This window comes from Aptenodytes patagonicus, chromosome 1 (genome assembly GCF_965638725.1).
Source record: "Aptenodytes patagonicus chromosome 1, bAptPat1.pri.cur, whole genome shotgun sequence".
Taxonomy (NCBI): domain Eukaryota; kingdom Metazoa; phylum Chordata; class Aves; order Sphenisciformes; family Spheniscidae; genus Aptenodytes; species Aptenodytes patagonicus.
The window spans coordinates 81,590,233-81,608,700 of record NC_134949.1 but is presented as its reverse complement, the minus strand read 5'-3'; the positions used below and the strand labels follow the sequence as shown (position 1 = coordinate 81,608,700).

Genomic DNA, 18,468 nt, shown 5'->3' with positions numbered 1-18,468 from the left:
TATTTCAAGGCAACAGGCAAAATAAGCAGCAGGTTATTGGGAGCTGGCAGGCTGCCTGCCTTGCCCATCCATACAGGGGAAATAGAAATGTGCTGTTTCAGAAGGATCTAGAGCAAGGCATAGAGACCCTTAACCTGTCATCAGCTCCCTTCTCCCCAGCTCTCAAAATCTTCCTGACATGTCCCAGAGCTCCCACTACACCGGTATTTCCTGAAACCACCACCAAGTTTTCTCTTCCCTTGCCTACATTGCCCCTCCTGCCCTTCCCCTCAGCCAACACTCCACTCCACTTCTCTGAACGAGCCTTTGCTTGAATTGGCAGAGCTGACTGACCTTTGCCGACAAACGTGTCCGTGATGGCACCTGGCAGTAGTTACAGATGGACACGATCATGCTCAGCAAGCGCGGGTCAGGTGAAAGGGGCAGAACAATACCAGGTAACACTTTTCTGACATGGCTGGAGCTACCATGGTTTGATTCACCTGAGTAGGTTGGTTTTAGAGCAAATTACTTTTAAGGGTGTATTTACAAAAATAGGCTGATCAAATTTCGCATTTCACTTCAGTGAGGTTGCAAAATGAGTGGACCAGGTGTGACCCAGCAAAGAAGTGCAGATACTCTTGAACTTCTCTTTCTAGTTTCACACAACCTGATGCTCTGTCACCTTCCTTGGGTAGTACTGCTGACACCTAAAAATGCATGTAAATACTCCCATGCTTCTCTCTTGGTAACTCACAGCAAATTGGAACGGCTTCTCAGGCGTTTGGAGTAATTTAGGTAACAACTAAAATGACAGACACAGAAGCTCTGTTAAGCTCCTCAGTCAGGCATATAAGCTGATCGCATCCAGTATCTAGGTGAGACCTAGGGAAGAGCCAGCTCCTTTCTCTCCTCTCCAGTTTCTGTGCAAAGGGAACCTGAATGCATGCTCCTGACAGAAGCTCTGTCATATTCAGGTGCCCTGCTTTGTGATGGGGGACCAGGATTTGCCCAAGTGTGACACCAGCTTAGTGTAGACATGGGCACGCCCCCAGGGGTACGGCACAATACGGATGTTTTGGAGGATCTTGTGCACTTTTAGCCTTTTGCTACTCTGACTCTGCTCACTTCAGTCTTGACTTCACTGGAAGAAATGGCATTTAAATTTGCAAGTCAGACTGCTAGTCCTCAAACTATCATATGAAAAATGTAACAATCAAGAAAATGGACTACAAATGCACATAAATATCTATGAATTTTCTCCTTCTCATTCACATATAAATATATGTATAATAATTGTAAGCTCCAGACTATCTCTGACTTGAAAGCATAATTGATCTGTGGCAACTGTTTGAAGATTTGGAGGATTAACTGTAATAATAAGATCGAAATTAGAAAATATTGCCTACTTTGCCAAAAGCATTGAAGTACAAGATCTGGGGGGTTTCCCCTGTGTCTAAAAGGACCGTATTTTAAATCAAAAAACACACTGTGGACTTTCATTTTTTCTTTTTAATGTTACAATAGTGTTAAACAAATTTCAGACAAGACTGATCCAAGGGAAGAGAGAAATGGGCTCCATGAAACACTAGTATATACTGAAACCAAGCTACCTGTTTTTTAAGCAGATGGTCTTTTTTTAACTTCTACCTCAGGATTTCCCTTAAGAATTTGGGCCTGGGGACTATATTGTCCCCCAGAATTGGGGACTGACACTAGAGTTTCAGAAAACTATATAAAATAGCTTACTCCATTTATGTCTCCGCTGTCTTGTGTTACAAACCATTCATGGTCAGACTGTGCAGAGTGGTTCTACATGCAACAGAAGCTCTCTGTGGCACTGTGCCCCTTTCCTGCACGTTTTCCGACAGTTTTGCTGCCAGACACAGGAGCAGCGTACGTTAAAGCTTTATTGATTCCTGAATGGCTCCCCCTCTATAGCACTTCACAAGGGACCATTAGTGGTTCCTGTCTAACAGGGCATATCTCTAGAAAAGAGCTAGATGATGCTGTGAGGTAATTCAAGGGCAGTAAACCTATAGCAAGAGGAGCTATCATCCTCCCCAGGATCCCTTGAGATCTGTTTCCAAATATGACATCGATGAGTTTTCTCCATGCATTTTCCATGATTTTAAGGCCCAGGCTAAGCTGCAGGAGAAAGCCTGACATAAGTGTGTAGTGTAGTGTTGATGCCCACATTAGGTGTTAGTCTGCTTGGTTTCAAAGGCATCTCCCGAGGCTGATTTAAAGCATTTACATCAGTCCGCTGCACGAAATCACTGAAACTTGGAGGTAAGTAGCTAATTATAGATGCTGCAAATAGACCTGTCAGTGGTCATTTCACAGGACCAAGTGATGTCATTCTACAGAATAGCTTTGCCATCAGTTTGACTGGTATTTCACAAAAAGAAACGCAGGTGGGGGATTTGCGTGTGTTTGTTACAGATTTTTTTTGTTTTTTACCATCTCCAGTTCTTCACGCAAATGAGCTATTTATTAACCAACTGTTAGAATGTCAGGTATAAACATTAACCAAGGAAGCGATGAATCTATACACAGATCGACAGCTGTTTGCTAAATGTTCACTTTGATTGCATATATATAGTCCTTAGCTGTCTAGTGACTTGTCTTATTGAAAGAAGTGTTAGCCCCAGAGCACTGTAAACTTGCTTCAGTGAAATCATTCCCTTCCCTCTACCTCCATCTTTCTTAACGACCTTTAAATGTCTAGCTATGTCAGGGAGAAAAGGCCCTATTGCTGAATCTGTGTTGAGACTGCTATGGAAAATTTTCCCCTGACAGTGTCAGAAATGTTATTGAGAGTCCCTCAGATAGCTACAGCATTCTTACATGGAATACAACTCACTCTTTTCCCCCTTTAATGTGTTCAGCAGACAGGTGGCGACCCAACTGGTGGCAAATTCCTAAGTATTTATATCCTTTAACTCTCAAATGATATGAACAAGTAATAGGAAATGTCATGCACTGAGTATATGAGTAATGTTCCCATTAATCAATCGTCCAAAATAAACTGGATTATTATGTCTGTTTGTACTATACTGTAGCTATTTGCAGATAGATGTGCTGAAAGAGCAAGCCTGATTCTTATCGTCTCTGCTCCATGTGGAGATTTAGGGGCAGAATCTCTTACAAGTTCACTCCTCTTCCACGTGTGCTTTGGCCAGGCACAAGAGAGATTCACAAATGTAGAATACCACCAAGCTGCAATTGTCTACTTTCTGCTGTCAGCATTTGACTCCCACTTGGACATAATTTTCAACTGCATATAGAAGCTACGGGGCAGTGCAGATACACTCCTGAAGAATGAGATCTTTAGCTGCTCTAAACTAGCAATCAGACCCAGCATGTTTTGGAGACAATTGAGATTTTGAAAATGAAGTCCAAACAAAACAAACAATTTTTGAATTCCTAGTTTCAAGAAAGAATGGTTGATTTACCACTTAAGTTGGTGACTGGTGTCCTACACATCAATTCAAAGAATGAAACTGGAATCTGAGTTACACTGGAGGTCTCGTCTGTCTCAATTCCTGATTTTCTTGCATTAGTTTTGGCAGCATACTACTACTTTTAATGCGTGTGTCACAGGGCATCCAGGAATCCTATAAAAGTGCTGCTGTGTATGTACCTGGAGCAACTCACTTAATGTCTGGTAGAGAAAAAAAATCTCTGCAAAGCACATGGAGTTCCAGACAGGTTGCAGTCGTTGCCAATGTAGTACAGATTCTCAACGTGTAGGAATGATCTGCACAGGCAAGCACCCTGAGGCAAATTTATCTGCAACACATTTATTTGGTGGGCACTGTAGGGCAACACATGCATGATCTGTTCAGCACATCTCAGGTCCAAACCCCCTAGTGCCTGACAATTTGCAGTGTGGTTGCATTTGTGCTTGCACTCCTCTCTGAACACAATGTGGAGTCTATGGCCGTGTTCCCACCAAAATACGTTAAAGTGCCATAGGAAGCACAGACCTATTTAAAAGTCTGTTTGAAAGACTAGAGTCTCAAACCACTTAAGCATACCTGTGTAAAACTGAAAACAAGATAGGTGCCTTACTGATCAGGATAGGGTTTTACCGATTTGTCCTCAAATCCAGAAAAGACAGATGTCCCTGAATCCGTAGTGCCGACAGTCTGTATAAAATGGAGATAATTTCAAAAAATTATAAGGCTCCTTGGCATGATAATAATTCATAAAAGATTTAGATGGCTTTGTTGCTTTGTCTTTGTATGTTTTTGGCTTATAAAGTTATCACGATCTGGCTGCACAACTGAGAAGAAACGAGAATGGTACAATACAGCCCTTTTGCTCCACTCTAGAAGTGTTCAGGAACACTTAACTGGAAGTAAATATACCCTATGCAGCTACACTATCATCCTGTGGACAACTATGGAGAGGGAGATGTGTGACTGAGAATAAAGCTCTGGGATTTTTTAAAGATATTTTTGCATATGCATTTGTTACTAGGGATTTTGTTGTTGTTGTTGAAGGATTTCATACCTCCATTCCTTCAATTACTTATATACAGCCTTGACTCATTTTATTCCAGGGTCTTTTTTCACACCCCTACCAATGTGAAAGGGTCTCTAAATGGATGTAAATGTAATTTGCTGCCATAAAAAAGTCCAGCTGCTAAGCACAACAACTTTTATTGGTCCAATAAAATCCAGAAGCCATGCTGCATCACAGGCAAGCCACAGAGAGACAAAGTAGAGACAGAATCTGAGTAGGTTGAGATTTTCTGAGATTAATCTGGACGGGTTAAAATACATTATGTATTATCATATGACTACTGTAGAGTCTCTCCAACATAAATTTAAGCTTGTTTGTAAACTTTAACTGTGTACATGTTACTTTAGTAATTTTTACAGTATAAATTCATATTTAATAACCTGGCTTTATAATATATAAACATAATAATGTTTGGCTTAGCAATAATGAGATCAACCTTACAATATCTATATTTTTAAAGTACTGACTTATACCATCCAAACAAACTTCCTCCTGAAATAGCTTTGCTCATAGAAATTTATACATAGAAATTTATACACTGAAATTTCATAATAATGACAGGACTACCTTAATGTTTGACAGACTGAGATTTCTCAGTGTAAAATAAGGATACAAGATACAGGAATCATGACTGCCCCCTCTATACCATACCATAATTTAGGTTGGAAGGGACCTCTGGAGGCCAGCTGGTCTAACTCCCTGTACACAGCAGAGCCAACTTCAACATTAAATCCAGCTCCAAAGTTAGATCAGATTGCTCAGGGCCTTGTCCATTCCAGCACTGACCATCTCCAAGGATGGAGGAGGCACAGCTTCTCTAGGCACCTGTTCCAGTGTTTGACCACCCTCATTGTAAAGAGCTCTTTTCTACTATCGTTGGACGGCAAACGTCAACCTAATGACCGTCAAAAAGAGTAACTCACTCTACTTCTGCTGGATTAGCAAGCTGAATTGACTCACGTTGCATTATAACAATGCCAGATCCACAGCAAGGAAAGTGCTCACAGTCAGAAGCAGAGGGTAGGAAACCGTGAGCTGCAGCAACTCCTTTTGGCATTGGCAACCTGTTAGATGGGCTCAACGAAGTCATCTGCCTGCATCTTCTCAAGCTCTGTACACTCCTCTGTAAGAAGGGACTGCCACTGACACACGTTGGTTCACTCTTTCCCTACCGATTGCTGTGCATCCTTGTTCCCATGTTGCCTTCTCCTCTGCAGTGGTTCAAGCCTTTGTTCATTCACATGCTGTAAACCAAACGGGGAACCAAGCTCTTCTTTCAGTGACATCCAGCTTACAGTGTTTGTGCAACTGCATCCTGATCTCCTGCTGGCACTATATGGTAAGAAGGCATTTAAAATGAATCATTGGTTATAATAACCATTTTTCTTAACCTGTAGTTGACATCATTTAATTGTAAGTCCTCGTACAAAATAACAGATGAATAAACATACAATTTCTGCTACTTAGTAATTAGACAGGCCCTTCTAACAGGGAGTTCTTTTTCCTTTTATATTCTGGAACTCAAATTGCATCTACCATTTTCCCATAAATGTCTCCACTGACTGGCTCACAAAAGAGTCTGTCCTCATATGTTCCTGCCTAGGAAATTCTTCCGAGCTTACACAGTCGCCAAGAAATAATGTCTTGGAAAGTCATGTCCTCTACTTGAAATTCCCCGTCTTAAAAAATCTTCTGCCCCATTTGATTTCATAATATCCCATTTAGATTTTAAATGGTCATGAAGATGCACATTCTTCAGCATAAGTTTATCTGGAACTCATCATCATTTGATCGGTGGCTTGAAACAATTTTTTAATGACCGGAGAGTCAACAAGCCAAATTTATGTCTGAGGTAAGTGGGTGCAGCTTCAAATAAGTCATGAGAAGTCTGAGGCAGACCTTCACATAGAAATCAAAACACTGGATTTGCAGCCCTGTGCTTTACCCTCACTGATCTTCTCCCCTTCTTTTTGCAGGCTGAACGTAAACCAAGGGTTTAAACATTTTTAATATGTTAATGATTCTTCCCTTGGCTACAAGGAGAACAAGCGGCAAACTGCTTTGAAGCAGAAATGTTAGTGAGAGATTTTCAACCCTCCTGTAGAGCTAAAAGAGTTGTTCCCATACCTAACACACAGAAGCCAGCTTGTTCCTGAGCATCGGTAGAGTAGTCAAGAAGGCAATATAAAAATAAACAAGCAGTCCTTCACTTCACCTCCACCTTAGAGTTTTGAACTCAGATTGCTACTAAAATAGGCATATTCTAACCTTGCATCCTAAAAAAAAAAAAAAAATGACATGCTCTGAAATTTTCACATGCTTCTTTTCCGTGTAACCTGATATTTTCACCTGTCCTCGACAAACTCTGCTGTCTGTTGTTGACAATTGGGTTAGTACCAGACTGACAATTTTCTGACCAGTGCATTCAACAAAACAAGACACTCTTCAGAGTTAACAGTCTTTTTTTTCTTATGAATGTTTTTACTGTGAGGCCAAAATATTGATGTTCTGGGTGTTATCCACTTAAAGGTTTATATGAATGAAAGCTTATAAATGCAGGTCATTGTGGTGATCATGCCTTTCTTTCCCACAGCAGCAACAAACAGTTATTAACTCAGTTTTCTTTTCCCTTTCAGAACTCAAGTATTTTTCCTTACCATTATGGGTTTGTCTGTCTTTTCTGATATGAGGCTCTTTTTACCTATTAAGTACATTTTAATGATTCCAGGGAAGAGAAATCCATCTCTTTCACAATCTATTTGAATAACAATATAGTTTCGCTTGCATATTATTGCAACACCCAAATTGCACCTTAGAAATAGAAATAAAATAAAAAGCAACCTATCAAATCCATAAGGCTTAGGATATCCGTAGGTGTCAGGAGCTGTTAAAGGTAGGCAGAAACGACAAAATGGATTAGGAGAAATAGTGAAAACTAAAACTGTCAGAAAATTTCCTCTCCTGTGTACGTCTTGAAAATAAAAGTATTTTAAAATAAATATAAATATAAATAAAAATAAAAATAATACCACAGGTTATTCATTCACTTTCTACATTCAGACTTTTAAACGAGTTTCCTGATTGTGAGCTTACTTTAGCATGCTATCAAGACAGTAACTTTGTACTTAATGGTTTATATTGACCCAGATTATGTTTCACATAACACAACTTTAAAGCATTTTATGGATGCTGTCCTTTTTCATTGTATCCTTGGTACTCTTAAGAAAAGATTTCATTGCAAGAAAAAAAAAAAGTCTAAAATGTATTTAAGGTTGGTAATTACTATACTCTCACATCATTTAAAGTATTCAAGTAGTTAAAAAGAAGGATATGAATAGTCAAAGACCTCATACATTTTATGTTGCCATCATAATAAACACAAATACATTTTAGTTCTGATTCATCATTGGCCACAAACAAAACATGAACATACAAAGCTACTCTCCAGATAGTATAAATTGGCATAGCAACTTAAGTGTTAGTTGAGCAATGATGATTTACACCATCTGTGCTTACAGCCCATTACAAGTTGATTTCAGTACAAGTACACCAGCCTACAGACAAGTGACTAGCAGTGAGTAAGAGCTAAAAGAAAGAAGGTGAGAGGGGTGTTTACTGTGACAATTATCTTAATTTCTGGAATGTGTTTGTGATTTTTTTTTTTAATGTATCAATTTTTTGTTGTTATTTAAATATTTTCTCTTTAGATATACAGAAAAGTGAGAAATGTTTCTAGTTTAGTTTCTCAGTTGCTGTAGATTTGTCTGAACTTGCTGTTTCTTGAGAACAGTATTTCATTATTCTGTTTCCTGATGACAACATGTTATTATGCTCCTCTCCTGTAAATAATATTTATGATCTCCAATTTCAAATGACTTATCAAAACTTAATCTTGCTGTTTCACACAGAAGTGGCTTAACCATCAAAATAGCTGCTTTTTTTCTGTTTAAAAGGATCAGGATTGATCAAAAGCCCCTAAGCTTTATAAGCCCATCCATAGAATCAGAAATTATTATTACTTTTTCCTTTGTCTTTTCTCATTGTCTTCTCTCATTGTCTTCTGTTGTCTATCTCACTTATAGCCTTTTTTTGTGTCTGTGTGTGTCTCTAATTGCAAACTAAGCCAACTTCTGTGCGAGTGCTGAATTTTACTAAATGTGCCTGTTCAGTTAAGTAAAAAAGTTACTGTTTCTTTTGAGAGAGGGAAGAGAGGAGATGGAGAAGGACGAGTTAGTGGTTAGATTTAGCATTTAAGAGAACTTCGTTCAGTTCTCTGATCTGCAACCGGCTTGCTATACTACCTTGAATGAGTTACTTTATCTCAGTAACTCATTCTTATATCCATAAAACATGGTATCATGATACTCCTCTGTCCCACAAAAGACTTTTAGGAAAATAAAGGGTACTCAGAAACCATAGAGATAGGGATCATGTAAATTCCTATTGAATAATGGATATAGGATTTATGAAGTAAGGAGATACGGGGAAGCAGACAGCTGATGCTCTCCTTCCTTTTTCTCTGTACTTTCTACTGCTCTGGTTTCTGTAATTCTCCGTTTCTCTTTCACTGCTCCAAATCGTCCACTGTTGTCATACAGAGAACAAGAATATTGCTCCATCTTGTCTTACATTCATCCCAGCTCAAAAACACGTATCCCAACCTAGACCTCTCCACTTGCATACTAACCCCAGCTTGTTTGACATGCTATGAATCTGGCAGTCCTGGAGAAGCTACAGGGAAGTAGAGGTATGAAAACTACCTGCAGTGTCAGAATAGTGAGGCTATACTTACTTAAGCATTTTCCAGAGAGGTAGAGCTTCCCAAGGTCTGATGCACATATGGAAGGGAAGAACAGGGAGATACTGTTTGTTCTCAACCCACTGTTTTCCCCTGAGCATTGCTACTCTGCGCCCTACATTTCCGATGCCTGCATTTCTCACACTACTCAAATTCCTCCTCTCTAGACAGCTCTGTGATCTCCCATTGATCTCCACCTGCAAACTTTTCTCTCCTGCTCTTTCCCCACCCTCAGCCCTACATCTTCTATTCCTACCGGTTTCCAAATCCTCACGTTCCCATTGCTGCTCTCCCACAACCCTGTGCTGCTCCGACTGCCGTACCCTGCTCTCTATGCCAACAAAGCTAGTAGTATCTAAAAACGCTATGAACATTTCAATGTGGGTATCTCGGCAACCCTTCTATTTTTAAATACCCTGAAGAGCTGTTGGTAGCAGTTATGTCTGGTACAGCAGTCTGCTCTGAAAGCAGATTAGGCCAAACTACCCAGTGCCCCTGAAGCTGTCCATGAAAAGGTCATCACCTCACTTCCCGTCTGCTGACTTGGGTTTCCCCTAATCCATTTCAGCCAAAACAAACCAGTTCAGCTGACATCTATTTAAACTGCTTAAGCTACTTGGGTTGACTTTGGCCGAAACAAGTTTGGGAGGGATTGCGTGAGCAGCTTGCAGGTAGGTAGGAGAGGCGGTAACCTTTGGCAGAAGACAGCTGTGATGGCAACGGGGAGCTGTCTGGGAATAGTAACCTCTTCAGCAACGCCACTTCAGCCTGTGGAGGAAATGAGCACCCAAAAGGGGATTTTAAAGCATGGTAAATTCTGTGCTTTAAGTTCCATTCTCACTTATTTCGCAAGAGGTTCCTTTGGCAAACCACTCCTTTCCACTGCGTAGAAAACATGATGACGTTACTCAGGCTGTCATTTATCTTTCCCCTGTTTAATCACTGCTAACTGATTAACTAAGTGAAGTGCCACAAAATCCATTAGCTGGAAAAGGAGCAAGAAGCTATGCTAGCTTTTACGAATAAATAAAGAGAAACCTTTGTAAACAAGGTGTATAACCTCCAGCTCTTGAAAGTACCCACCTATTCCCCCTCCCTGGCCCCGCAGCAATAGCGGCAGTGAGGGGTGATACAGTTACAGCTGCTCCTGCCAGAAGCAGGACATAAACTGGTAGGACATGGGGGAGTGTCAAAGTTCGAGTGCTGTTGCATAGTCTGCTGGATAGCCACCATGTCTTTTGCCTTTGTTTTACCCCATATAGACACTTCAGGTCTTCTTATCTCATGAGCTTGATAAGGAGGCACAAGAAAGGGACGCTAACATTAACTCTTCCAGTACTGTTTTGCCAAAAAGGGGCGGTGAGCGCTGAGGCCAAAAAAATCCATTGCCAGAAACGCAGCAAAATACATTTCATAGAATTGATGGTCCTTTGAAAACCTGGGGAGGGAAGGTCAGCAGCCAGGGACACCAGCAAAGCCAGGCAGTCCCTCTCCCACATGGTTCAGGTGTTTACCAGACTAAGGCCCGACTCTCTCCCTGGTTTGCGCCTGCAGTTCAGATCGTTTCCAGGAGCCTGCTGTGCAAGTGGTAGGGAGGAACGAAAGGCTTTCAAGGGGAAAAAAAAAAAGTTAAGCTGGAGTTAGACTCTGACATGCAAGGAATTACTGCTCCTTCACAAGTGAGCACGTCAGCTGCCAACATGTGCACGCTTTGCCCATTGCGAACAGGAGGTAAAGGACGCAGCCACTAATCTCAATGAAGCGAGGTCAGATGCTGCTGTGTTTGAGTCCTCCAGGCTCCTTCCATTTGTGTCTTCAGGTTAGCAACAAACTTGTACAGTTTCACCCTGCAATGCTCTCAGCTCAAGCTGAGATCAGACTCTCAGCTCAAGCTCAGCTGAAAATAAAAAGTTATTCTTAGTAATAACTTCAACCTGCAGGAGTTAATTGTGATATCACTGTGGTTTAGTCACACTTTTTAATACATTAGGAAAAAAAAATATCCTGACTCTGCATTGAAAAAGCTTTAATTTGCTGTCCTGGACTTTTCTGTATGCATCCTTTTCTTCAGCTAAAAATAAAAATATTCCAAAAAGATCACAAGTATTTTTTATTCTTACAGTTTTATAGTGAGGAAACTCTTTCAGTCTCCCAATTAAAAAAACAAAAGAACAGTTATGTAAGGTGTTACTGAGTTGAGACGACAAAAGGGAAGAGAGAATTGAAATGTCTTTCCTCCTCACCACGTGCCCCTCTCTGCTGCTCCCCACTTCTCTTTGTGAGGATAACTGTGCTGGAACTATTTGTTCCTGCACTTCTCTGGTCTGAATAAGCTGGGGTACTGGCTGTCGCCTCGAGTTTCCCTGGCACGCTCTCTGATCCCCTTTGTCGAAATGGGTCAGTTCTAGCTCCGTTAACCAGCAGTTAACTGTGCAGACTTTCAATACCGTGCGCACTTTGGGGGTTTGCAAAAGGTATCTTCAGGGCGACTGGTTAATTGAGACAAAAAGGCAAAACTGCTCTTCAGCTACTACAAGGCAGACACGTGCAAAATAGTGAATATAAATTGCTTTACCACAATTTCTTCACTGCTTTTGATCTTCCTTTTGTCACTGCCTTATGGAGACTGGGCTTCTCTTAGGACTTCTCTCTCCCCCGCATGCTCTGCACTCCCTTGTAGAGGATGTGACTGTTCAGTATGAGTGCCAACAAGGCCTCCTCATGAGAGACAGCACACAACTCCTTAACACCGGGCCCTTTGTCAAGGTGGTTCTTGGTCAATTTTGCCAGGACAGAGCCCACCACCATATAATTTGTTTGGAGTTGCCTGCTTCCTGAAACACCAACCACACAAACCGTTTTACCGTGGCTGATAGCTGTGCGCCTTTCACAAGGCACTTCGTTTGAAGAGACAGCAACCAAGAGCATAAGGACCCATGCAGTTAATCCTCTTTCTCATGCCATCTACCAAGGGTTTGTGGCACAGGGATCTGAAAGCCAGCAGAGGTGACTGACCAGAGTTTGAATTCTGCCGGGTAAGACATCTTGCGTACCCAGTGGCGCTGGCAGGCTCTCCTTAGTGACGATGCATCTGAGGGTGATGCCTCTGAGGGAGAAAGAGGGCTGCAGAATATTCTGATGTACCTGGAAGAGGGATGAGTAAGACAGACAGGACCCATCAAACCCCTGAAGGAGGTACCTGGCTAGTTAACATTGGTACTAGCCAGAACAGATACGTGTTAGACAAAAATAACTGTATTTCTGTGTATCTGTTTAAACTTAACTTTCACTTTCCTCAAGTTATTGGGTTTAGATTTTTTTTTTTTTAGTATTTTTTTATTTAACAAGGTTATTTAAAGGGTGATGGCCCTCAACGCGCCATGTAGCCAACAGGGCGCTCTGCCCACATCAACACTACCACAGGAGGATTTGACGCTTTAACACTTTAATGGTTCTGCATCATACCCCACAGCATTACTTTTTAAAAGATAAGACCAGTATTTACGGAGCCACCTGGAGTGCTCGCTGTAGTACTGAAGGCCCTTTAGCTGGTGGCACCGAGCACAAAGCAGCTCCACCGCAGACTGCGGGAGCGGCGAGGGGAGGCCGCTGAGGGACAGGGCTCGCCACGGCGTCGTGCTGCGCCACATGCCCGGCGAGGCCCACGGCGACGGGCCCGCCTCGGTGTGGGGACGAGCGCAGGGCCCGACGGCGCGGACGGAGGGGGACGCTGAGGGGGGACGGCCCGTATCGAGAGGGGACGGGAGAGGCGAGGGCCACTGCTGCGGAGCGAGGGCAGGGCGGGCAGAGCCTGCCTCCCCGGCCGGGCGAGGGGCGGGGAAGGGCCGCGGCGGCGGCTCTGTTGAATCGCTCCGCGGCCCCGGCTCCTCCCAGGGGCCGGCCCGGCGGCTCCAGCGGGAGGCCGGGGGCAGCGGACGCGTGTCCCCCCCCCGGTGACAGCATGGTAGAGCGTTAGCCGCCCCTCCGCCTCCCGCTGCCGGGGGCTGCGCGGCGGCGGCTGCCTGCGTCTCCCCGCAGGGATCCTCTCTCCCCGCTCCTCCTCTTTCTCCTTCTCCCTCTCCCCCCACCTTCACCCCCCGGCTGAGTTCATTCACTGGGATTGGTTTCAAATGACGCCATCGCTTTATTTTTACACCAATGACCTCATCCCAGCAGCTTGAAGTTTACTGACCAGCAAAACTCTTTTCTCTCGCTCGGTTCCCTCCTTGTGCCTGCCTGCTCTGCCCGTTTGTTTGTAATCGTTTGGGTCTTTCTGGGAACCGAAGGCTTAAAAAAAAAAACAACACAAACCTCCCAAACCCCCAAACTTTCTCCCTCCTCCCGAACTCTGCAGTGTTCCCCCCCCCATCACTGTCCCCTTTTAATTTTCTCAAGCCATCTTGGGGGGGGGGGGGAGAGGGGAAGAAGAAGGAGAGGGGGAAAAAGCTCCAAACGTTTCCTTTTTTTTCTCCTCTCCCCTCCCACCGTCACACTTCTCCCTCTTAAAAAAGAGCCGAATAGAATTTTTCTTTTTTTTTTTTTTTCTGTTATTATTTGTTTTATTGAAGAAGAAGGAAAAAGAGCTTTCCCAGCGGCTGGAAGGAGACAAAGTTGTTTCAGGCGGCAGCGGCGAGGCTGGTGGCAACAACTTTTATCCCTGCCGAGGGGACAGGCAGACAGACAGACAGACAGGCAGGGGGTGAAACAGTAAGTGCCGGGAGGAGCGCAGGGACCCCTCGCCCGGGGCCGCCCCGTGGAAGCCAGCCCGGGAGGGGGGCGAGGGGCGCGGGGGGGGCCGCGGCGGGGCCGGGCCGGGCTGGGCTGGGCGGGGAGGAGGAGGAGGAGGGAGGTGAGGGAGAGGCGGGCGGCGGGAGCCCTCCCTCCCTCCTCCCGCATGCCCTTCCCCGCCGCCCCCTCACCTCGGGAGGAGAGCGCCCGCAGCGGACAGGTCGCTGCCCCGGCCCGGGCACGCTCCGGCCGCCTCCGCAGGTGGTAAGGAACGGGGGTGAGAGGGAGGGGGGTACGGTACCGGTACCGGCGGGCCGCCCCGCGCTCCCCCTACCTGCTGCGGGGCGGCCGGCACCCTGCTGCCCGCGGCGGCTCCTGCCTCCTCCTCGTCCCTTCGTTTCTCACCTCCCGATATCCACCTGCCTCTCCTCGTAAAGGCGGGGGAGAAGTGGGGGGAAGCCGGGCGCCTTTTGTGCGGGGAAGGGGAGGCAGCTCGCCGCTGGAAAGGATGAGCAAGAGACCGCTGACTTCTTCAGCGCGCCCCGAAACCGTCGGCAGGGGATGTTTGGGGAGCTCCTTGATAAGCTTTGGCGTGTGCGTCTGCATTTCTAAACTTAGCAAACAGTGCTGGCTCCGAATAGGCTTTCCACTGCTTAAAATGGTCGAGGATGCTTTAAAGCCCCGAAGGGCTCCCGAAGAAATGTTGGAAGTTCTGCCTTCAACTTGGAAAACGTTTAAATTGAGGCAGTTGACAAAATGGAGGGCTGCCGTGGAGTCCAGGAGTGAAGCAAATTGCAAATTGTTAACCTGGTATTGCGCTCGCGTAAACTCATAACTCCATGGCTGGTGCCTGGATGCGGCCTGACAGATACCCTCTCCTGACTTCATTTTTTTTTTTCCCCCCCGTAGAAGCTGCGGGGATGAGGAGTTGAGCGCACATCAGTGCGTGCCGAACAAGGTGTATGGGATGTGCCTATTGCAAAGCCTGACCAATGGTAGGATTTTTCAGCGGCCAAAAAACATTTGGTTAGATGTCAGATGGGAAGCTGGTTTTTTAGGAAAGAAAAGCCAGGAGAATTTGCTTTCTTTGTTGTCGTTTCAGCTAGTTGAAATAGAAAATCGATCTTTCAGTTTTCCTTCAAGTGAAGGGTGTAGTCATAGCGAGCTGTATTGTCTGACCTATGACTAACTTTTTTTTGTTCAAACATTCGGTGTATACCCAGCAGAATAAATAGATCTGTGCTAGTTTTGAAAGCTAAAAGCAGATTGAACTGTTTCTCGTTGTAAGGATGTGTGTTGGGGTTCTTAAAAGAAAAAACCCCAACCAAAACCCCAAAATGATTTTGTAATCCTTGCTTTGAGATTTATGCTATTCCTGGCAGCATGTGGTTTGGTAGATACAGAGTTTACGAAGTCACAACTGACCAAACAGGAGTTGGTTTAGACTCTTGTGTTTTGAGGGGAGGTGGAAAAAGAGTAAGTCTTAATTTCTCTTTATGGTGTTCATCCCACTGCCCATTGGAGATTGAAGCATTCATCACAGTTGTTTATGCTGGTTGTCTGGGGGTTTCTATTTGAATGTGGAGCAAGTATGCAACGGGGGGGTGTACACGTATTTTTAACTTTAATTTTTAATGACAAAAGTTACAAAGAACAGTGATACTCAAAAGTAAATCCTGCATTTACTGAGTATGCTTATTAATATTTTTAGGAAGGAATCTATAAAACAATGTCAGAAGTGTAATAAATTCTGGTCATTATGCTTGTTTAATACAATAGTGCTTCAGTATATCTTAATAGACAATTTCAAAGTCTCTTTTTAAATGAAGAAATAAGTAAAAACAGCAGAGAAGGTGCCGGTTCCTGTGCTGTTTAGAGGTGGTAGCTGCAAAATGCTGTATGGTTTAATACATGTGCAAAGGTTCAGAAAGCCCAACCAAGCATTTAAAAACACAACGTTGTATAAAGATACATAAATATATTCCTGCTCCAGTAGCTCTGGTTTTGTTAGCTACCTAAGCAGATATAATGGAACCAAATCACCAGCAGAACTTCCGTAGAAGAAAGTGAGCTCAGTTTATCTTTGTTTCTGTAAAATGCATGCTCTTCTTTCAGCGAAGGCAACTAGCCTGGCAAGGATGTTTGCTTTTAGCTAGAATAGCTTCAACTGTCCATAGGAACGGTATCAGCAGAAGCTGTGCAGGAATGTGTTAAACGGATTTCACTAGGAGCTCTCTCTTCCAAGCCAGCCCCGGCTCCTCTGGGGTCCGCGCCAGCCCTCAGCCCATGGGAGGAGTTGTGGTTGTATCTGCCATGTGCCTGTACACCTTCCTTGGCAAAATGACTCTGCCCTGGGAGTCCTGTGCCTCTGTATTCTCAGCCAGCAGCTGGAGACAGGGTGAGTGAAGTTGCATGGAGTTACTAGAGTCTGGATGGTGGGACGGGTCAGCCGCGCTTCTGCCTTTAAGATAAGTGATTTGTGTAGGCCTTAAGAAGCCCTCGGAGGGCAAATTCAGGCTCTCTTCTAGACCTCCGTAAGAAATGCCGAATAGGCAAATTAGCCGTTGATTTCTGTTACTTGCATTGGTCTTCGAGTGAGCTCCGCTCCAATGCGTTGTGCGGTAAGAGCTGTGTGCAGGGTGAGGGCCTTGCTCAGTCACCTGTCTTTTCAGAGTTCGACGCCTTAATGCCCAGACCTATTCAGGAATATTCACTGTTTTCAAAATACAAATTTTCTAAGAAATACCGTAAGCACAGGTGAAGCATTTTTTCCCTCAAGAAGAAGGAGTCAGGGTGAAGCTTTCACTTTATAGTATGTCTGTTGAATTTTCTAGGACTTTTTTTTTGTTCTTTTTTTTTTTCCTTTTCTTGTAAAAGCAGTCAGGAAAGCATCATGGATATTCTTCAAGTGCTGACGATCCTTAATAGCCAGATGGTATAGAGTAGTTACTGTCAAAGGATGAGGTGTGGAAGGATTGGCACATCCCTTCCTTTTTCTTTTTCACTTTTGTTTCACTCCTCAGAAGAAACATGGGTTTGGCCTGTGAATCTGTCTCTACAGATTTGTCGTTACGCTGATCAAATGACTAAATGTTTCTTGCAATCTTGTATTTTATGCATGGTTGTGTAATGGTCTGTCCATGATTATTTAAGAAGAATTATGAAGAAGCTGTTTTTCTGGGTAATAGGGAAGTAGCCGTGTCCCTGATGCGTTGAATGGTACGTTCACTTTCTGTACAGTTCTTTAGGGATTGCTTCCAGATTTAGCGTAGTCACATGGAGGGTTTCTCTAGAATATTTTAAATATCAGTAACTATATATCATATCAGTATCGGTAATATTTTTCTGATTTGTTTGGTGTCCCCCTTCATAAACAAGGGGTAATGCATCATTCTGTGGGGCTGTCGCTTGCATACGTGGCCTTTATTTTCTGCATGAATCAAAAGCCATAGGTGATGGGTGGCCTGGTGGCGTGTATCAGGATGTCGGCCTGGACTAAAGCCAGCAATTAACTGAAGACCAGGAGTCATTTGCGTGAAGGTAAAGTGAACACTCTAACTTCAGGCTACTTCCTAGTCGTTACCTGGGGGACCCTATCCTCAGGGTTTTCTTTATCACTGGTATAATAGTATCACCACCCTGATACCAAAGCTAATTGAGATGAAACTGGCTCTGGAGCAAGGCTAGAGGCTGAGATGCCCTGTGCTACTGCAGTGTTGCTGCTGTCTGAAGACGGCCGTGGGAACAGGGAAGTTCGTGTCGCCACTTCTCTCCTTTGCCGGACCTTATCTTTAGATTGGTATTAGCTTGGCAGCTTCAAATGAGAAATCTCTGTTACAGTTACTCTGTAACTTCCCATAACACCTGAAGGAAGCCAAAAATACACGTTAATGGTAGAGTTTGGCATCTTAACTTCTCGGTTTGCATAGTTTAAATCTGAGCAGTTCTCAGTTTGCTTATGGATAGGGCGTGTTGGCAGCTATCATGGTCTCCAGTAGAGATGATGTTGGCCACCAGTGAATTACTATTCCTCAGCGATCAAAGAAAATCTGTGTCTAGGGTGTGTGTATGGAGGACAAGAGGGAAGATGGGCGTGAGTTCAAGGCCTTGTGTTTCCTTTTTCTGCGCTATGTGGTCTGCTGCTGAGCCAAGACTGACCTACTCGGAGTTGGCTCTGGGAAGGCTGGCAGCTTTCCATGTTGTGTCCCTACGAAATGCTCCGGCAGCTGAAAAAAACCCCCAAAATTAATAATTGCACAGCCTAGGAAAGAGGGGAAAGAGTGTTGTCTCAGTGATGGGAGGTTTCCTGTGGGGATGCAGAATGATCTCTTTTGCCATGGACCTTCCTGAGCTCCCCTGCTGCTGCTTTTCTGAGCTTGCACTGTCCGAAGCTGTAACGTTTGTGCTGCGTGAATATATGAAAAGAACTG

The 18,468-nt window shown here is 44.0% G+C and overlaps 1 protein-coding gene across 6 annotated transcripts in view; it reads left to right on the top strand.

The window, feature by feature from the left end:
- Window positions 1–8,002: 8,002 nt before the first annotated feature.
- Window positions 8,003–18,468, top strand: part of DUSP16 (dual specificity phosphatase 16) — a 76,892-nt gene continuing 66,426 nt past the window's right edge. For 4 of the 6 annotated variants that reach the window (XM_076344763.1, XM_076344725.1, XM_076344753.1 and 1 more), the window contains exon 1: window positions 14,240–14,302. The gene's annotated coding sequence lies outside the window, so the exon portion shown is untranslated. Of the gene's footprint in view, window positions 8,112–14,231; window positions 14,303–18,468 lie in introns of those variants that run through there. The other 2 variants (XM_076344744.1, XM_076344772.1) reach the window with 2 other exon arrangements.